Source organism: Rhinoderma darwinii (genome assembly GCF_050947455.1).
Source record: "Rhinoderma darwinii isolate aRhiDar2 chromosome 2 unlocalized genomic scaffold, aRhiDar2.hap1 SUPER_2_unloc_4, whole genome shotgun sequence".
Taxonomy (NCBI): domain Eukaryota; kingdom Metazoa; phylum Chordata; class Amphibia; order Anura; family Rhinodermatidae; genus Rhinoderma; species Rhinoderma darwinii.
The window spans coordinates 419,361-436,119 of record NW_027461707.1 but is presented as its reverse complement, the minus strand read 5'-3'; the positions used below and the strand labels follow the sequence as shown (position 1 = coordinate 436,119).

Here is a 16,759-nt window from a genome sequence, read left to right as displayed (position 1 = left end):
TGGTGGTTAGGTGGAGGGTCCGGGAGTAGCTTTGGTATAGAAGACCAGGACATCCAACGTCAGATCAGACTCTATATGGACCAACTCGGTTGATGCAACCAAGTCTACGAGGTGGACGGCCAGATCTAGTGTAAAGAAAGGTAAGTGATGGTCTTGACTAAGGGGTGGCCTATCAATGGTGGCATCCATTACATTCAATCACCAATAGAACCGTGATAGTATCTAGATCGTAAGCTCTGCTGGACAGGGTCCTCTCTGCTCTTCTACTCTTATACTGCAAGTTAAACTTGAATTGCACAAGACCAGAAGACTGGGCCCCGCGTCTTCCCTGAGGGTTCTCCACCCACACTTGTACATTTTATACACTGCTATAGTCCACTAATTCAGAAAATGTATGACCGGGCCCCTGACGGCAGTACCACCAGTACTGCCCTGATGGTGGCCATGGCTATAGTCCACTAATTCAGAAAATTTATGACTGGGCCCCTGACGGCAGTACCACCAGTACTGCCCTGATGGCGGCCATGGCTATAGTCCACTAATTCAGAAAATTTATGACCGGGCCCCTGACGGCAGTACCACCAGTACTGCCCTGATGGCGGCCATGGCTATAGTCCACTAATTCAGAAAATTTATGACCGGGCCCCTGACGGCAGTACCACCAGTACTGCCCTGATGGCGGCCATGGCTATAGTCCACTAATTCAGAAAATTTATGACCGGGCCCCTGACGGCAGTACCACCAGTACTGCCCTGATGGCGGCCATGGCTATAGTCCACTAATTCAGAACATTTGATAGTCCGGCACCCATCCGGTCCTATAAAAGGACCTTTCCTGTATTCTTCTTCTATTTATTATCATTCCAACGTCTCTATCAGGGACAAGCAATGAGGGACAATCCCGCTGCACACAATCTGGGGCATTGCAGCCGCAAAATCTAGGACACAGCAGTGAAAGTTTCTGTTCCACCAACTTCTTGGCACAGAAAATCTTTATCCTGCACAAAAACTTGATACCTGGGGATCGGGATAGATGGGCCCGGCCATGTGTAAACGGTATCTGTGCTGTGAGCGCTGGGAAATATCCCACCTCAGCACTTACGGCCGGCCTGCGTCTCCCCATACACCCTCCCCCACCAATTAGCGAGGCTCCAGCTGTTTTGGGCGCAGATGGAGAGGCCTCCAGTGAACCGAAGCACATGGCTAATTCCAAATTCAGGTTTTCCGCATTGCACGACATCCCCAGGGCGTCTATAAAGGACATGTCGCCATTCACACAGCCCCTGTTATCATATGAGGATTCCCAGAAGACGCGCTGTTCTCATGAATATTTTACCGTCCTCATTCACACAAAGTTATCAGTTACAAACCGGCGAGGGGTCGGCGAGAACGCAGCGAAACCGATATAATGACTCCACTCTTCTCTCCTATAAAGGGTGGAAACATGAAGGAATGGATCATTGCCAGACCCTCCTATATGAAGCAAAATACTGACCAGAATACTGACGTGTGCATGAGGAACTGTGAACTGCTACAACCCCGAACCAGCAGCCAGATCTAAAGAGAGGGGCCATGATGACTGCACTGAGATAATTTTGGAATAAGTGCAGAAGGGGGTTGGGGATTGCATCCTCAACTGTATGGTAGGTACCGCACTGCTATGTACCATAAGTCAAGCTACAGACCTCACTAAAGAACCCTTACCTCCCTATTACCACACTTATCCTGTACTGATCCTGAGTTACATCCTGTATTATACTCCAGAGCTGCACTCACTATTCTGCTGGTGGAGTCACTGTGTACATACATTACTTATCCTGTACTGATCCTGAGTTATATCCTGTATTATACTCCAGAGCTGTACTCACTATTCTGCTGGTGGAGTCACTGTGTACATACATTACATTACTTATCCTGTACTGATCCTGAGTTACATCCTGTATTATACTCCAGAGCTGCACTCACTATTCTGCTGGTGGAGTCACTGTGTACATACATTACATTACTTATCCTGTACTGATCCTGAGTTATACCCTGTATTATACTCCAGAGCTGCACTCACTATTCTGCTGGTGGAGTCACTGTGTACATACATTACTTATCCTGTACTGATCCTGAGTTATATCATGTATTATACTCCAGAGCTGTACTCACTATTCTGCTGGTGCAGTCACTGTGTACATACATTACTTATCCTGTACTGATCCTGAGTTATATCATGTATTATACTCCAGAGCTGTACTCACTATTCTGCTGGTGCAGTCACTGTGTACATACATTACATTACTTATCCTGTACTGATCCTGAGTTACATCCTGTATTATACTCCAGAGCTGTACTCACTATTCTGCTGGTGGAGTCACTGTGTACATACATTACATTACTTATCCTGTACTGATCCTGAGTTACATCCTGTATTACACTCCAGAGCTGCACTCACTATTCTGCTGGTGGAGTCACTGTGTACATACATTACATTACTAATCCTGTACTGATCCTGAGTTACATCCTGTATTATACTCCAGAGCTGCACTCACTATTCTGCTGGTGGAGTCTCTGTGTACATACATTACATTACTTATCCTGCACTGATCCCTAGTTACATCCTGTATTATACTCCAGAGCTGCACTCACTATACTGCTGGTGGAGTCACTGTGTACATACATGACATTACTTATCCTGTACTGATCCTGAGTTATATCCTGTATTATACTCCAGAGCTGCACTCACTATTCTGCTGGTGGAGTCACTGTGTACATACATTACTTATCCTGTACTGATCCTGAGTTATATCCTGTATTATACTCCAGAGCTGTACTCACTATTCTGCTGGTGGAGTCACTGTGTACATACATTACATTACTTATCCTGTACTGATCCTGAGTTACATCCTGTATTATACTCCAGAGCTGCACTCACTATTCTGCTGGTGTAGTCACTGTGTACATACATTACATTACTTATCCTGTACTGATCCTGAGTTATATCCTGTATTATACTCCAGAGCTGCACTCACTATTCTGCTGGTGGAGTCACTGTGTACATACATTACTTATCCTGTACTGATCCTGAGTTATATCATGTATTATACTCCAGAGCTGTACTCACTATTCTGCTGGTGCAGTCACTGTGTACATACATTACTTATCCTGTACTGATCCTGAGTTATATCATGTATTATACTCCAGAGCTGTACTCACTATTCTGCTGGTGCAGTCACTGTGTACATACATTACATTACTTATCCTGTACTCATCCTGAGTTACATCCTGTATTATACTCCAGAGCTGTACTCACTATTCTGCTGGTGGAGTCACTGTGTACATACATTACATTACTTATCCTGTACTGATCCTGAGTTACATCCTGTATTACACTCCAGAGCTGCACTCACTATTCTGCTGGTGGAGTCACTGTGTACATACATTACATTACTAATCCTGTACTGATCCTGAGTTACATCCTGTATTATACTCCAGAGCTGCACTCACTATTCTGCTGGTGGAGTCTCTGTGTACATACATTACATTACTTATCCTGCACTGATCCCTAGTTACATCCTGTATTATACTCCAGAGCTGCACTCACTATTCTGCTGGTGGAGTCACTGTGTACATACATTACATTACTTATCCTGTACTGATCCTGAGTTATATCCTGTATTATACTCCAGAGCTGCACTCACTATTCTGCTGGTGCAGTCACTGTGTACATACATTACATTACTTATCCTGAGTTATATCCTGTATTATACTCCAGAGCTGCACTCACTAATCTGCTGGTGGAGTCACTGTGTACATACATTACATTACTTATCCTGTACTGATCCTGAGTTACATCCTGTATTATACTCCAGAGCTGCACTCACTATTCGCTGTTGCTGGTGATTTGCATTCTGGGATGTGACATCTTTACATTAGGCACTGAACATTCATCTGATGTAGTACAAACTATCTGCCTCCCTGCAGATTAAGAGCTCAGCTAAACTGTTAGGATGTCTGTCCACAAGCTTGCTGACTGTTTCCAATAAATAAATCAGCAGAATAGTGACGTGGTGATTTGAGGTGATTTGAGGTGATTTGAGGTGGACATACCAGGCAGATGTCCTATGACATCTTCTTTGGGATCTTCTTTTGTATTCCTGCAGAACGTTGTCTTTTTATTGCATTCAGTCCGCACTTCATGGTTTGCGTCGCTCATGTTGTATGGCACTTACCACTTTTGGCAAAACAGAAGTGATGGCATCTTTGATGGCTTCCCGGAGGCGAGGGATGTCGATGGCGGAACCAAGTGTCAGCAAAGCATCCTGGGAGGAAAAAGACAGTCGTGTCAGGGAAAGCAAGTTGTGTCGTCATTAGGGAAATAACAGCACAAAAAGAGTGAGAATTGCACCAGATTTTATAAAAAAGCCACAACAAAAATAAGAACTCAAACTGAAACCCGTCCTGACCTTATACTTCTCACAGCTGAGGGGTTGTTACAATTGAATCCAGTCTAGACAATCCTCTGTGAGCTGAAGTGCCTGAACTTCAGACTGATACATTCTCCCTGCACGGATACATTGTAATAAACCATCAAGACAGGAGAGAAATTTGTGCTGCTGCTTTGTTTACCTCACAGAGGATTGTCTAGATTGGATACAATTGTAACACACCCTCAGCTGTGAGAAGGATAAGGTCGGGATGGGGTTTCAGCTTCTGGATAAGATTGATCCCATTCACTGTCAGCAAGCAGAGATCTTAAAAATATTGAAGGCTTGAAACACAAAGCCTATTCGAAATCTGCACATTTTTTGATTATACAGCGATAAAAAGATCACGTTAAGAGTAAATATTGTGCGGATAATGTGGATGATGACGGCGAGCGCACGCGTGACGTGTTTGATATATTACCGCCGGACGGGAAAACACCGTATTTTATAAAGTTATTTTTTTTTTCCATTATAATTTCTCAGGATTTCACTTTTGCCTATAATAAAATATGATAAAAAAAAGGAAAGATTTTATAACCACCCCCTCCCCCGCTGGGGCCGCACGGGCACCTTCATGCAGCGCAGATTCGTGCCCAGACATCGATACACCTGTAGGTTGTTGTGTTGGATTGTGCGGCTCCGTTTCATCCTTTGTATCATATCTACACTGAACAGACGGCGCCAACTACAGAACCGCAAGCACCGGGCGCCACAGACACGGAATTCAATTTACTGACAACATTGTTAATTCTCGGAGTCTTTATTCAGCCATTTTATCAGATCGCAGCGACCGGAATGTAACGCACATTAGTCCCTGATCCGTCTCCTCTCTGCAGAACCCTGAGCTTCTCCATACAATTGTTATATATTTCCTGCAGACTATTACACCACTAACTGCTCTGTAGATCTGCAGAACATTACACCACTCACCTCTCCAGATATCTGCAGATTATTACACCACTGACCCTACAGATCTGCAGAACATTGCTTTAAGCTAAGTTCCCTAAAGGTGATTTTGGCGGGAGTGTTATGGTGCCTTGAACTGGCCCCTGTACTCTGTGTGTATTGTAGATGGTGGCCCCTGTACTCTGTGTGTATTGTAGATGGTGGCCCCCTGTCCTCTGTGTGTATTGTAGATGATGGCCCCTGTCCTATGTGTGTATTGTAGATGGTGGCCCCTGTACTCTGTGTGTATTGTAGATGGTGGCCCCTGTCCTCTGTGTGTATTGTAGATGGTGGCCCCTGTCCTCTGTGTGTATTGTAGATGGTGGCCCCCTCTCCTCTGTGTGTATTGTAGATGGTGGCCCCTGTACTCTGTGTGTATTGTAGATGGTGGCCCCCTGTCCTATGTGTGTATTGTAGATGGTGGCCCCTGTCCTCTGTGTGTATTGTAGATGGTGGCCCCTGTCCTCTGTGTGTATTGTAGATGGTGGCCCCCTGTCCTCTGTGTATATTGTAGATGGTGGCCCCTGTCCTCTGTGTGTATTGTAGATGGTGGCCCCTGTACTCTGTGTGTATTGTAGATGGTGGCCCCTGTCCTCTGTGTGTATTGTAGATGGTGGCCCCTGTCCTCTGTGTGTATTGTAGATGGTGGCCCCCTCTCCTCTGTGTGTATTGTAGATGGTGGCCCCTGTACTCTGTGTGTATTGTAGATGGTGGCCCCTGTCCTCTGTGTGTATTGTAGATGGTGGCCCCTGTCCTCTGTGTGTATTGTAGATGGTGGCCCCCTGTCCTGTGTATATTGTAGATGGTGGCCCCTGTACTCTGTGTGTATTGTAGATGGTGGCCCCCTGTCCTCTGTGTGTATTGTAGATGGTGGCCCCTGTCCTCTGTGTGTATTGTAGATGGTGGCCCCCTCTCCTCTGTGTGTATTGTAGATGGTGGCCCCTGTACTCTGTGTGTATTGTAGATGGTGGCCCCTGTCCTCTGTGTGTATTGTAGATGGTGGCCCCTGTCCTCTGTGTGTATTGTAGATGGTGGCCCCCTCTCCTCTGTGTGTATTGTAGATGGTGGCCCATGTACTCTGTGTGTATTGTAGATGGTGGCCCCCTGTCCTATGTGTGTATTGTAGATGGTGGCCCCTGTCCTCTGTGTGTATTGTAGATGGTGGCCCCTGTCCTCTGTGTGTATTGTAGATGGTGGCCCCCTGTCCTATGTGTGTATTGTAGATGGTGGCCCCTGTCCTCTGTGTGTATTGTAGATGGTGGCCCCTGTCCTCTGTGTGTATTGTAGATGGTGGCCCCCTGTCCTCTGTGTATATTGTAGATGGTGGCCCCTGTCCTCTGTGTGTATTGTAGATGGTGGCCCCTGTACTCTGTGTGTATTGTAGATGGTGGCCCCTGTCCTCTGTGTGTATTGTAGATGGTGGCCCCTGTCCTCTGTGTGTATTGTAGATGGTGGCCCCCTCTCCTCTGTGTGTATTGTAGATGGTGGCCCCTGTACTCTGTGTGTATTGTAGATGGTGGCCCCTGTCCTCTGTGTGTATTGTAGATGGTGGCCCCTGTCCTCTGTGTGTATTGTAGATGGTGGCCCCCTGTCCTGTGTATATTGTAGATGGTGGCCCCTGTCCTCTGTGTGTATTGTAGATGGTGGCCCCTGTACTCTGTGTGTATTGTAGATGGTGGCCCCCTGTCCTCTGTGTATATTGTAGATGGTGGCCCCCTGTCCTCTGTGTGTATTGTAGATGGTGGCCCCCTGTCCTATGTGTGTATTGTAGATGGTGGCCCCCTGTCCTCTGTGTGTATTGTAGATGGTGGCCCCTGTCCTCTGTGTGTATTGTAGATTGTGGCCCCTGTCCTCTGTGTGTATTGTAGATGGTGGCCCCTGTCCTGTGTGTATTGTAGATGGTGGCCCCCTGTCCTATGTGTGTATTGTAGATGGTGGCCCCTGTCCTCTGTGTGTATTGTAGATGGTGGCCCCCTGTCCTCTGTGTGTATTGTAGCCGGTGGCCCCCTGTCCTCTGTGTGTATTGTAGATGGTGGCCCCTGTCCTCTGTGTGTATTGTAGATGATGGCCCCTGTCCTCTGTTTGTATTGTAGATGGTGGCCCCTGTACTCTGTGTGTATTGTAGATGGTGGCCCCTGTCCTCTGTGTGTATTGTAGATGGTGGCCCCTGTCCTCTGTGTGTATTGTAGATGGTGGCCCCCTCTCCTCTGTGTGTATTGTAGATGGTGGCCCCTGTACTCTGTGTGTATTGTAGATGGTGGCCCCCTGTCCTATGTGTGTATTGTAGATGGTGGCCCCTGTCCTCTGTGTGTATTGTAGATGGTGGCCCCTGTCCTCTGTGTGTATTGTAGATGGTGGCCCCCTGTCCTCTGTGTGTATTGTATATGGTGGCCCCTGTCCTCTGTGTGTATTGTAGATGGTGGCCCCTGTCCTCTGTGTGTATTGTAGATGGTGGCCCCCTGTCCTCTGTGTGTATTGTAGATGGTGGCCCCCTGTCCTATGTGTGTATTGTAGATGGTGGCCCCCTGTCCTCTGTGTGTATTGTAGATGGTGGCCCCTGTCCTCTGTGTGTATTGTAGATTGTGGCCCCTGTCCTCTGTGTGTATTGTAGATGGTGGCCCCTGTCCTCTGTGTGTATTGTAGATGGTGGCCCCCTGTCCTATGTGTGTATTGTAGATGGTGGCCCCTGTCCTCTGTGTGTATTGTAGATGGTGGCCCCCTGTCCTCTGTGTGTATTGTAGCCGGTGACCCCCTGTCCTCTGTGTGTATTGTAGATGGTGGCCCCTGTCCTCTGTGTGTATTGTAGATGGTGGCCCCTGTCCTCTGTGTGTATTGTAGATGGTGGCCCCTGTACTCTGTGTGTATTGTAGATGGTGGCCCCTGTCCTCTGTGTGTATTGTAGATGGTGGCCCCTGTCCTCTGTGTGTATTGTAGATGGTGGCCCCCTCTCCTCTGTGTGTATTGTAGATGGTGGCCCCTGTACTCTGTGTGTATTGTAGATGGTGGCCCCCTGTCCTATGTGTGTATTGTAGATGGTGGCCCCTGTCCTCTGTGTGTATTGTAGATGGTGGCCCCTGTCCTCTGTGTGTATTGTAGATGGTGGCCCCCTGTCCTATGTGTGTATTGTAGATGGTGGCCCCTGTCCTCTGTGTGTATTGTAGATGGTGGCCCCTGTCCTCTGTGTATATTGTAGATGGTGGCCCCTGTCCTCTGTGTGTATTGTAGATGGTGGCCCCTGTACTCTGTGTGCATTGTAGATGGTGGACCCTGTCCTCTGTGTGTATTGTAGATGGTGGCCCCTGTCCTCTGTGTGTATTGTAGATGGTGGCCCCCTGTCCTATGTGTGTATTGTAGATGGTGGCCCCTGTCCTCTGTGTGTATTGTAGATGGTGGCCCCTGTCCTCTGTGTGTATTGTAGATGGTGGCCCCCTGTCCTCTGTGTATATTGTAGATGGTGGCCCCTGTCCTCTGTGTGTATTGTAGATGGTGGCCCCTGTACTCTGTGTGTATTGTAGATAGTGGCCCCCTGTCCTATGTGTGTATTGTAGATGGTGGCCCCTGTCCTCTGTGTGTATTGTAGATGGTGGCCCCTGTCCTCTGTGTGTATTGTAGATGGTGGCCCCCTGTCCTATGTGTGTATTGTAGATGGTGGCCCCTGTCCTCTGTGTGTATTGTAGATGGTGGCCCCTGTCCTCTGTGTGTATTGTAGATGGTGGCCCCCTCTCCTCTGTGTATATTGTAGATGGTGGCCCCCTGTCCTCTGTGTGTATTGTAGATGGTGGCCCCTGTCCTCTGTGTGTATTGTAGATGGTGGCCCCTGTCCTCTGTGTGTATTGTAGATGGTGGCCCCTGTCCTCTGTGTGTATTGTAGATGGTGGCCCCCTGTCCTCTGTGTGTATTGTAGATGGTGGCCCCTGTCCTCTGTGTGTATTGTAGATGGTGGCCCCTGTCCTCTGTGTGTATTGTAGCCGGTGGCCCCCTTTCCTGTTTGTATTGTAGATGGTGGCCCCTGTCCTCTGTGTGTATTGTAGATGGTGGCCCCTGTCCTCTGTGTGTATTGTAGATGGTGGCCCCTGTACTCTGTGTATTGTAGATGGTGGCCCCCTGTCCTCTGTGAGTATTGTAGATCGTGGCCCCTGTCCTCTGTGTGTATTGTAGATGGTGGCCCCCTGTCCTCTGTGTGTATTGTAGATGGTGGCCCCCTGTCCTCTGTGTGTATTGTAGATGGTGGCCCCTGTCCTCTGTGTGTATTGTAGATGGTGGCCCCTGTCCTCTGTGTGTATTGTAGATGGTGGCCCCCTGTCCTCTGTGTATATTGTAGATGGTGGCCCGCCCCCTGTCCTCTGTGTGTATTGTAGATGGTGGCCCCCTGTCCTCTGTGTGTATTGTAGATGGTGGCCCCTGTCCTCTGTGTGTATTGTAGATGGTGGCCCCCTGTCCTATGTGTGTATTGTAGATGGTGGCCCCTGTCCTCTGTGTGTATTGTAGATGGTGGCCCCTGTCCTCTGTGTGTATTGTAGATGGTGGCCCCCTGTCCTCTGTGTATATTGTAGATGGTGGCCCCTGTCCTCTGTGTGTATTGTAGATGGTGGCCCCTGTACTCTGTGTGTATTGTAGATGGTGGCCCCTGTCCTCTGTGTGTATTGTAGATGGTGGCCCCTGTCCTCTGTGTGTATTGTAGATGGCGGCCCCCTCTCCTCTGTGTGTATTGTAGATGGTGGCCCCTGTACTCTGTGTGTATTGTAGATGGTTGCCCCCTGTCCTATGTGTGTATTGTAGATGGTGGCCCCTGTCCTCTGTGTGTATTGTAGATGGTGGCCCCTGTCCTCTGTGTGTATTGTAGATGGTGGCCCCCTGTCCTATGTGTGTATTGTAGATGGTGGCCCCTGTCCTCTGTGTGTATTGTAGATGGTGGCCCCTGTCCTCTGTGTGTATTGTAGATGGTGGCCCCCTGTCCTCTGTGTATATTGTAGATGGTGGCCCCTGTCCTCTGTGTGTATTGTAGATGGTGGCCCCTGTACTCTGTGTGTATTGTAGAGAGTGGCCCCCTGTCCTATGTGTGTATTGTAGATGGTGGCCCCTGTCCTCTGTGTGTATTGTAGATGGTGGCCCCTGTCCTCTGTGTGTATTGTAGATGGTGGCCCCCTGTCCTATGTGTGTATTGTAGATGGTGGCCCCTGTCCTCTGTGTGTATTGTAGATGGTGGCCCCTGTCCTCTGTGTGTATTGTAGATGGTGGCCCCCTGTCCTCTGTGTATATTGTAGATGGTGGCCCCCTGTCCTCTGTGTGTATTGTAGATGGTGGCCCCTGTCCTCTGTGTGCATTGTAGATGGTGGCCCCTGTCCTCTGTGTGTATTGTAGATGGTGGCCCCCTGTCCTCTGTGTATATTGTAGATGGTGGCCCCCTGTCCTCTGTGTGTATTGTAGATGGTGGCCCCTGTCCTCTGTGTGTATTGTAGATGGTGGCCCCTGTCCTCTGTGTGTATTGTAGCCGGTGGCCCCCTTTCCTGTTTGTATTGTAGATGGTGGCCCCTGTCCTCTGTGTGTATTGTAGATGGTGGCCCCTGTCCTCTGTGTGTATTGTAGATGGTGGCCCCTGTCCTCTGTGTGTATTGTAGATGGTGGCCCCTGTACTCTGTGTGTATTGTAGATAGTGGCCCCCTGTCCTATGTGTGTATTGTAGATGGTGGCCCCTGTCCTCTGTGTGTATTGTAGATGGTGGCCCCTGTCCTCTGTGTGTATTGTAGATGGTGGCCCCCTGTCCTATGTGTGTATTGTAGATGGTGGCCCCTGTCCTCTGTGTGTATTGTAGATGGTGGCCCCTGTCCTCTGTGTGTATTGTAGATGGTGGCCCCCTCTCCTCTGTGTATATTGTAGATGGTGGCCCCCTGTCCTCTGTGTGTATTGTAGATGGTGGCCCCTGTCCTCTGTGTGTATTGTAGATGGTGGCCCCTGTCCTCTGTGTGTATTGTAGATGGTGGCCCCTGTCCTCTGTGTGTATTGTAGCCGGTGGCCCCCTTTCCTGTTTGTATTGTAGATGGTGGCCCCTGTCCTCTGTGTGTATTGTAGATGGTGGCCCCTGTCCTCTGTGTGTATTGTAGCCGGTGGCCCCCTTTCCTGTTTGTATTGTAGATGGTGGCCCCTGTCCTCTGTGTGTATTGTAGATGGTGGCCCCTGTCCTCTGTGTGTATTGTAGATGGTGGCCCCTGTCCTCTGTGTGTATTGTAGATGGTGGCCCCTGTACTCTGTGTGTATTGTAGATAGTGGCCCCCTGTCCTATGTGTGTATTGTAGATGGTGGCCCCTGTCCTCTGTGTGTATTGTAGATGGTGGCCCCTGTCCTCTGTGTGTATTGTAGATGGTGGCCCCCTGTCCTATGTGTGTATTGTAGATGGTGGCCCCTGTCCTCTGTGTGTATTGTAGATGGTGGCCCCTGTCCTCTGTGTGTATTGTAGATGGTGGCCCCCTCTCCTCTGTGTATATTGTAGATGGTGGCCCCCTGTCCTCTGTGTGTATTGTAGATGGTGGCCCCTGTCCTCTGTGTGTATTGTAGATGGTGGCCCCTGTCCTCTGTGTGTATTGTAGATGGTGGCCCCTGTCCTCTGTGTGTATTGTAGATGGTGGCCCCCTGTCCTCTGTGTGTATTGTAGATGGTGGCCCCTGTCCTCTGTGTGTATTGTAGATGGTGGCCCCTGTCCTCTGTGTGTATTGTAGCCGGTGGCCCCCTTTCCTGTTTGTATTGTAGATGGTGGCCCCTGTCCTCTGTGTGTATTGTAGATGGTGGCCCCTGTCCTCTGTGTGTATTGTAGATGGTGGCCCCTGTACTCTGTGTATTGTAGATGGTGGCCCCCTGTCCTCTGTGAGTATTGTAGATCGTGGCCCCTGTCCTCTGTGTGTATTGTAGATGGTGGCCCCCTGTCCTCTGTGTGTATTGTAGATGGTGGCCCCCTGTCCTCTGTGTGTATTGTAGATGGTGGCCCCTGTCCTCTGTGTGTATTGTAGATGGTGGCCCCTGTCCTCTGTGTGTATTGTAGATGGTGGCCCCCTGTCCTCTGTGTATATTGTAGATGGTGGCCCGCCCCCTGTCCTCTGTGTGTATTGTAGATGGTGGCCCCCTGTCCTCTGTGTGTATTGTAGATGGTGGCCCCTGTCCTCTGTGTGTATTGTAGATGGTGGCCCCCTGTCCTATGTGTGTATTGTAGATGGTGGCCCCTGTCCTCTGTGTGTATTGTAGATGGTGGCCCCTGTCCTCTGTGTGTATTGTAGATGGTGGCCCCCTGTCCTCTGTGTATATTGTAGATGGTGGCCCCTGTCCTCTGTGTGTATTGTAGATGGTGGCCCCTGTACTCTGTGTGTATTGTAGATGGTGGCCCCTGTCCTCTGTGTGTATTGTAGATGGTGGCCCCTGTCCTCTGTGTGTATTGTAGATGGCGGCCCCCTCTCCTCTGTGTGTATTGTAGATGGTGGCCCCTGTACTCTGTGTGTATTGTAGATGGTTGCCCCCTGTCCTATGTGTGTATTGTAGATGGTGGCCCCTGTCCTCTGTGTGTATTGTAGATGGTGGCCCCTGTCCTCTGTGTGTATTGTAGATGGTGGCCCCCTGTCCTATGTGTGTATTGTAGATGGTGGCCCCTGTCCTCTGTGTGTATTGTAGATGGTGGCCCCTGTCCTCTGTGTGTATTGTAGATGGTGGCCCCCTGTCCTCTGTGTATATTGTAGATGGTGGCCCCTGTCCTCTGTGTGTATTGTAGATGGTGGCCCCTGTACTCTGTGTGTATTGTAGAGAGTGGCCCCCTGTCCTATGTGTGTATTGTAGATGGTGGCCCCTGTCCTCTGTGTGTATTGTAGATGGTGGCCCCTGTCCTCTGTGTGTATTGTAGATGGTGGCCCCCTGTCCTATGTGTGTATTGTAGATGGTGGCCCCTGTCCTCTGTGTGTATTGTAGATGGTGGCCCCTGTCCTCTGTGTGTATTGTAGATGGTGGCCCCCTGTCCTCTGTGTATATTGTAGATGGTGGCCCCCTGTCCTCTGTGTGTATTGTAGATGGTGGCCCCTGTCCTCTGTGTGTATTGTAGATGGTGGCCCCTGTCCTCTGTGTGTATTGTAGATGGTGGCCCCCTGTCCTCTGTGTATATTGTAGATGGTGGCCCCCTGTCCTCTGTGTGTATTGTAGATGGTGGCCCCTGTCCTCTGTGTGTATTGTAGATGGTGGCCCCTGTCCTCTGTGTGTATTGTAGCCGGTGGCCCCCTTTCCTGTTTGTATTGTAGATGGTGGCCCCTGTCCTCTGTGTGTATTGTAGATGGTGGCCCCTGTCCTCTGTGTGTATTGTAGATGGTGGCCCCTGTACTCTGTGTGTATTGTAGATGGTGGCCCCCTGTCCTCTGTGAGTATTGTAGATCGTGGCCCCTGTCCTCTGTGTGTATTGTAGATGGTGGCCCCTGTCCTCTGTGTGTATTGTAGATGGTGGCCCCTGTCCTCTGTGTGTATTGTAGATGGTGGCCCCCTGTCCTCTGTGTATATTGTAGATGGTGGCCCGCCCCCTGTCCTCTGTGTGTATTGTAGATGGTGGCCCCCTGTCCTCTGTGTGTATTGTAGATGGTGGCCCCCTGTCCTCTGTGTGTATTGTAGATGGTGGCCCCTGTCCTCTGTGTGTATTGTATATGGTGGCCCCCTGTCCTCTGTGTGTATTGTAGATGGTGGCCCCTGTCCTCTGTGTATTGTAGATGGTGGCCCCTGTCCTCTTTGTGTATTGTAGCCGGTGGCCCCCTGTCCTTTGTTTGTATTGTAGATGGTGGCCCCTGTCCTCTGTGTGTATTGTAGATGGTGGCCCCTGTCCTCTGTGTGTATTGTAGATGGTGGCCCCTGTCCTCTGTGTGTATTGTAGATGGTGGCCCCTGTACTCTGTGTGTATTGTAGATGGTGGCCCCCTGTACTCTGTGTATATTGTAGATGGTGGCCCCTGTACTCTGTGTGTATTGTAGATGGTGGCCCCTATCCTCTGTGTGTATTGTAGATGGTGGCCCCTGTCCTCTGTGTGTGTGTATTGTAGATGGTGGCCCCCTGTCCTCTGTGTGTATTGTAGATGGTGGCCCCTGTCCTCTGTGTGTATTGTAGATGGTGGCCCCTGTCCTCTGTGTGTATTGTAGATGGTGGCCCCCTGTCCTCTGTGTGTATTGTCGCCTGTGCCCTCTGTCCTCTGTGTGTATTGTCGCCTGTGTCCCCTGTACTCTGTGTGTATTGTAGATGGTGGCCCCTGTCCTCTGTGTGTATTGTAGATGGTGGCCCCTGTCCTCTGTGTGTATTGTAGATGGTGGCCCCCTGTCCTCTGTGTGTATTGTAGATGGTGGCCCCCTGTCCTCTGTGTGTATTGTAGATGGTGGCCCCCTGTGTGTATTGTAGATGGTGGCCCCTGTCCTCTGTGTATATTGTAGATGGTGGCCCCTGTCCTCTGTGTGTATTGTAGATGGTGGCCCCTGTCCTCTGTGTGTATTGTAGATGGTGGCCCCTGTCCTCTGTGTGTATTGTAGATGGTGGCCCCTGTCCTCTGTGTGTATTGTAGATGGTGGCCCCCTGTCCTCTGTGTGTATTGTAGATAGTGGCCCCTGTCCTCTGTGTGTATTGTAGATGGTGGCCCCTGTCCTCTGTGTGTATTGTAGATGATCGCCCCCTGTCCTCTGTGTGTATTGTAGCCGGTGACCCCGTGTCCTCTGTGTGTATTGTAGATGGTGGCCCCTGTCCTCTGTGTGTATTGTAGATGGTGGCCCCTGTCCTCTGTGTGTATTGTATATGGTGGCCCCTGTCCTCTGTGTGTATTGTAGATGGTGGCCCCTGTCCTCTGTGTGTATTGTAGATGGTGGCCCCTGTCCTCTGTGTGTATTGTAGATGGTGGCCCCCTGTGTGTATTGTAGATGGTGGCCCCTGTCCTCTGTGTGTATTGTAGATGGTGGCCCGTCCTCTGTGTGTATTGTAGATGGTGGCCCCTGTCCTCTGTGTGTATTGTAGATGGTGGCCCCCTGTGTGTATTGTAGATGGTGGCCCCTGTCCTCTGTGTGTATTGTAGATGGTGGCCCGTCCTCTGTGTGTATTGTAGATGGTGGCCCCTGTCCTCTGTGTGTATTGTAGATGGTGGCCCCCTGTGTGTATTGTAGATGGTGGCCCCTGTCCTCTGTGTGTATTGTAGATGGTGGCCCGTCCTCTGTGTGTATTGTAGATGGTGGCCCCTGTCCTCTGTGTGTATTGTAGATGGTGGCCCCCTGTGTGTATTGTAGATGGTGGCCCCTGTCCTCTGTGTGTATTGTAGCCGGTGACCCCGTGTCCTCTGTGTGTATTGTAGATGGTGGCCCCTGTCCTCTGTGTGTATTGTAGATGGTGGCCCCTGTCCTCTGTGTGTATTGTATATGGTGGCCCCTGTCCTCTGTGTGTATTGTAGATGGTGGCCCCTGTCCTCTGTGTGTATTGTAGATGGTGGCCCCTGTCCTCTGTGTGTATTGTAGATGGTGGCCCCCTGTGTGTATTGTAGATGGTGGCCCCTGTCCTCTGTGTGTATTGTAGATGGTGGCCCGTCCTCTGTGTGTATTGTAGATGGTGGCCCCTGTCCTCTGTGTGTATTGTAGATGGTGGCCCCCTGTGTGTATTGTAGATGGTGGCCCCTGTCCTCTGTGTGTATTGTAGATGGTGGCCCGTCCTCTGTGTGTATTGTAGATGGTGGCCCCTGTCCTCTGTGTGTATTGTAGATGGTGGCCCCCTGTGTGTATTGTAGATAGTGGCCCCTGTCCTCTGTGTGTATTGTAGATGGTGGCCCCTGTACTCTGTGTGTATTGTAGATGGTGCCCCCTGTCCTCTGTGTGTATTGTCGCCTGTGTCCCCTTGTACATCTAGTTAGAGGTCATTACTTTGCCCCTTGTGTTTCTATTTTTACTCCTCTTCTCTAGATAAAATTAATATTCCAGGCCTGTCGTATTCAGTACACAGCTCCCTCCATCATCTCCCCGTCTTGTACACAACCACAGTGGCAGTTTGGATTAATGACATGCAGAAAATGAAAGCCGTATCGCAGTGCAGGATCGGAATGAAATCTGTTGCGGCTGATAGAGAACTTGTCTTATGGTTGGGGGCTGTGAGTTTCCTCCCCGGCTATTGACCTTTCTCTTCTTTCCCATCCTCTCTGGTGATTGATATTTCTTGGGCCGTCTCTAAATGTCATCCAATGTATGAGCGAGTCTTTGGCAAACCCATTGCAGGAAGTAGACTGGGCCTGACAGGTACAAAATGGAGGCCGGCAGACTGGTCAGTCTATAATTGTCAGGATTTGAAGCCAGAAACTCCTGTGTCCCGGCAGTGTCT

The 16,759-nt window shown here is 49.8% G+C and overlaps 1 protein-coding gene across 1 annotated transcript in view; it reads right to left on the bottom strand.

The window, feature by feature from the left end:
• Window positions 1–16,759, bottom strand: part of LOC142677648 (cGMP-dependent 3',5'-cyclic phosphodiesterase-like) — a 464,994-nt gene that overhangs the window by 199,031 nt on the left and 249,204 nt on the right. Inside the window, exon 4 of the mRNA XM_075847266.1 lies at window positions 4,217–4,306. The gene's annotated coding sequence lies outside the window, so the exon portion shown is untranslated. The remainder of the gene's footprint in view (window positions 1–4,216; window positions 4,307–16,759) is intronic.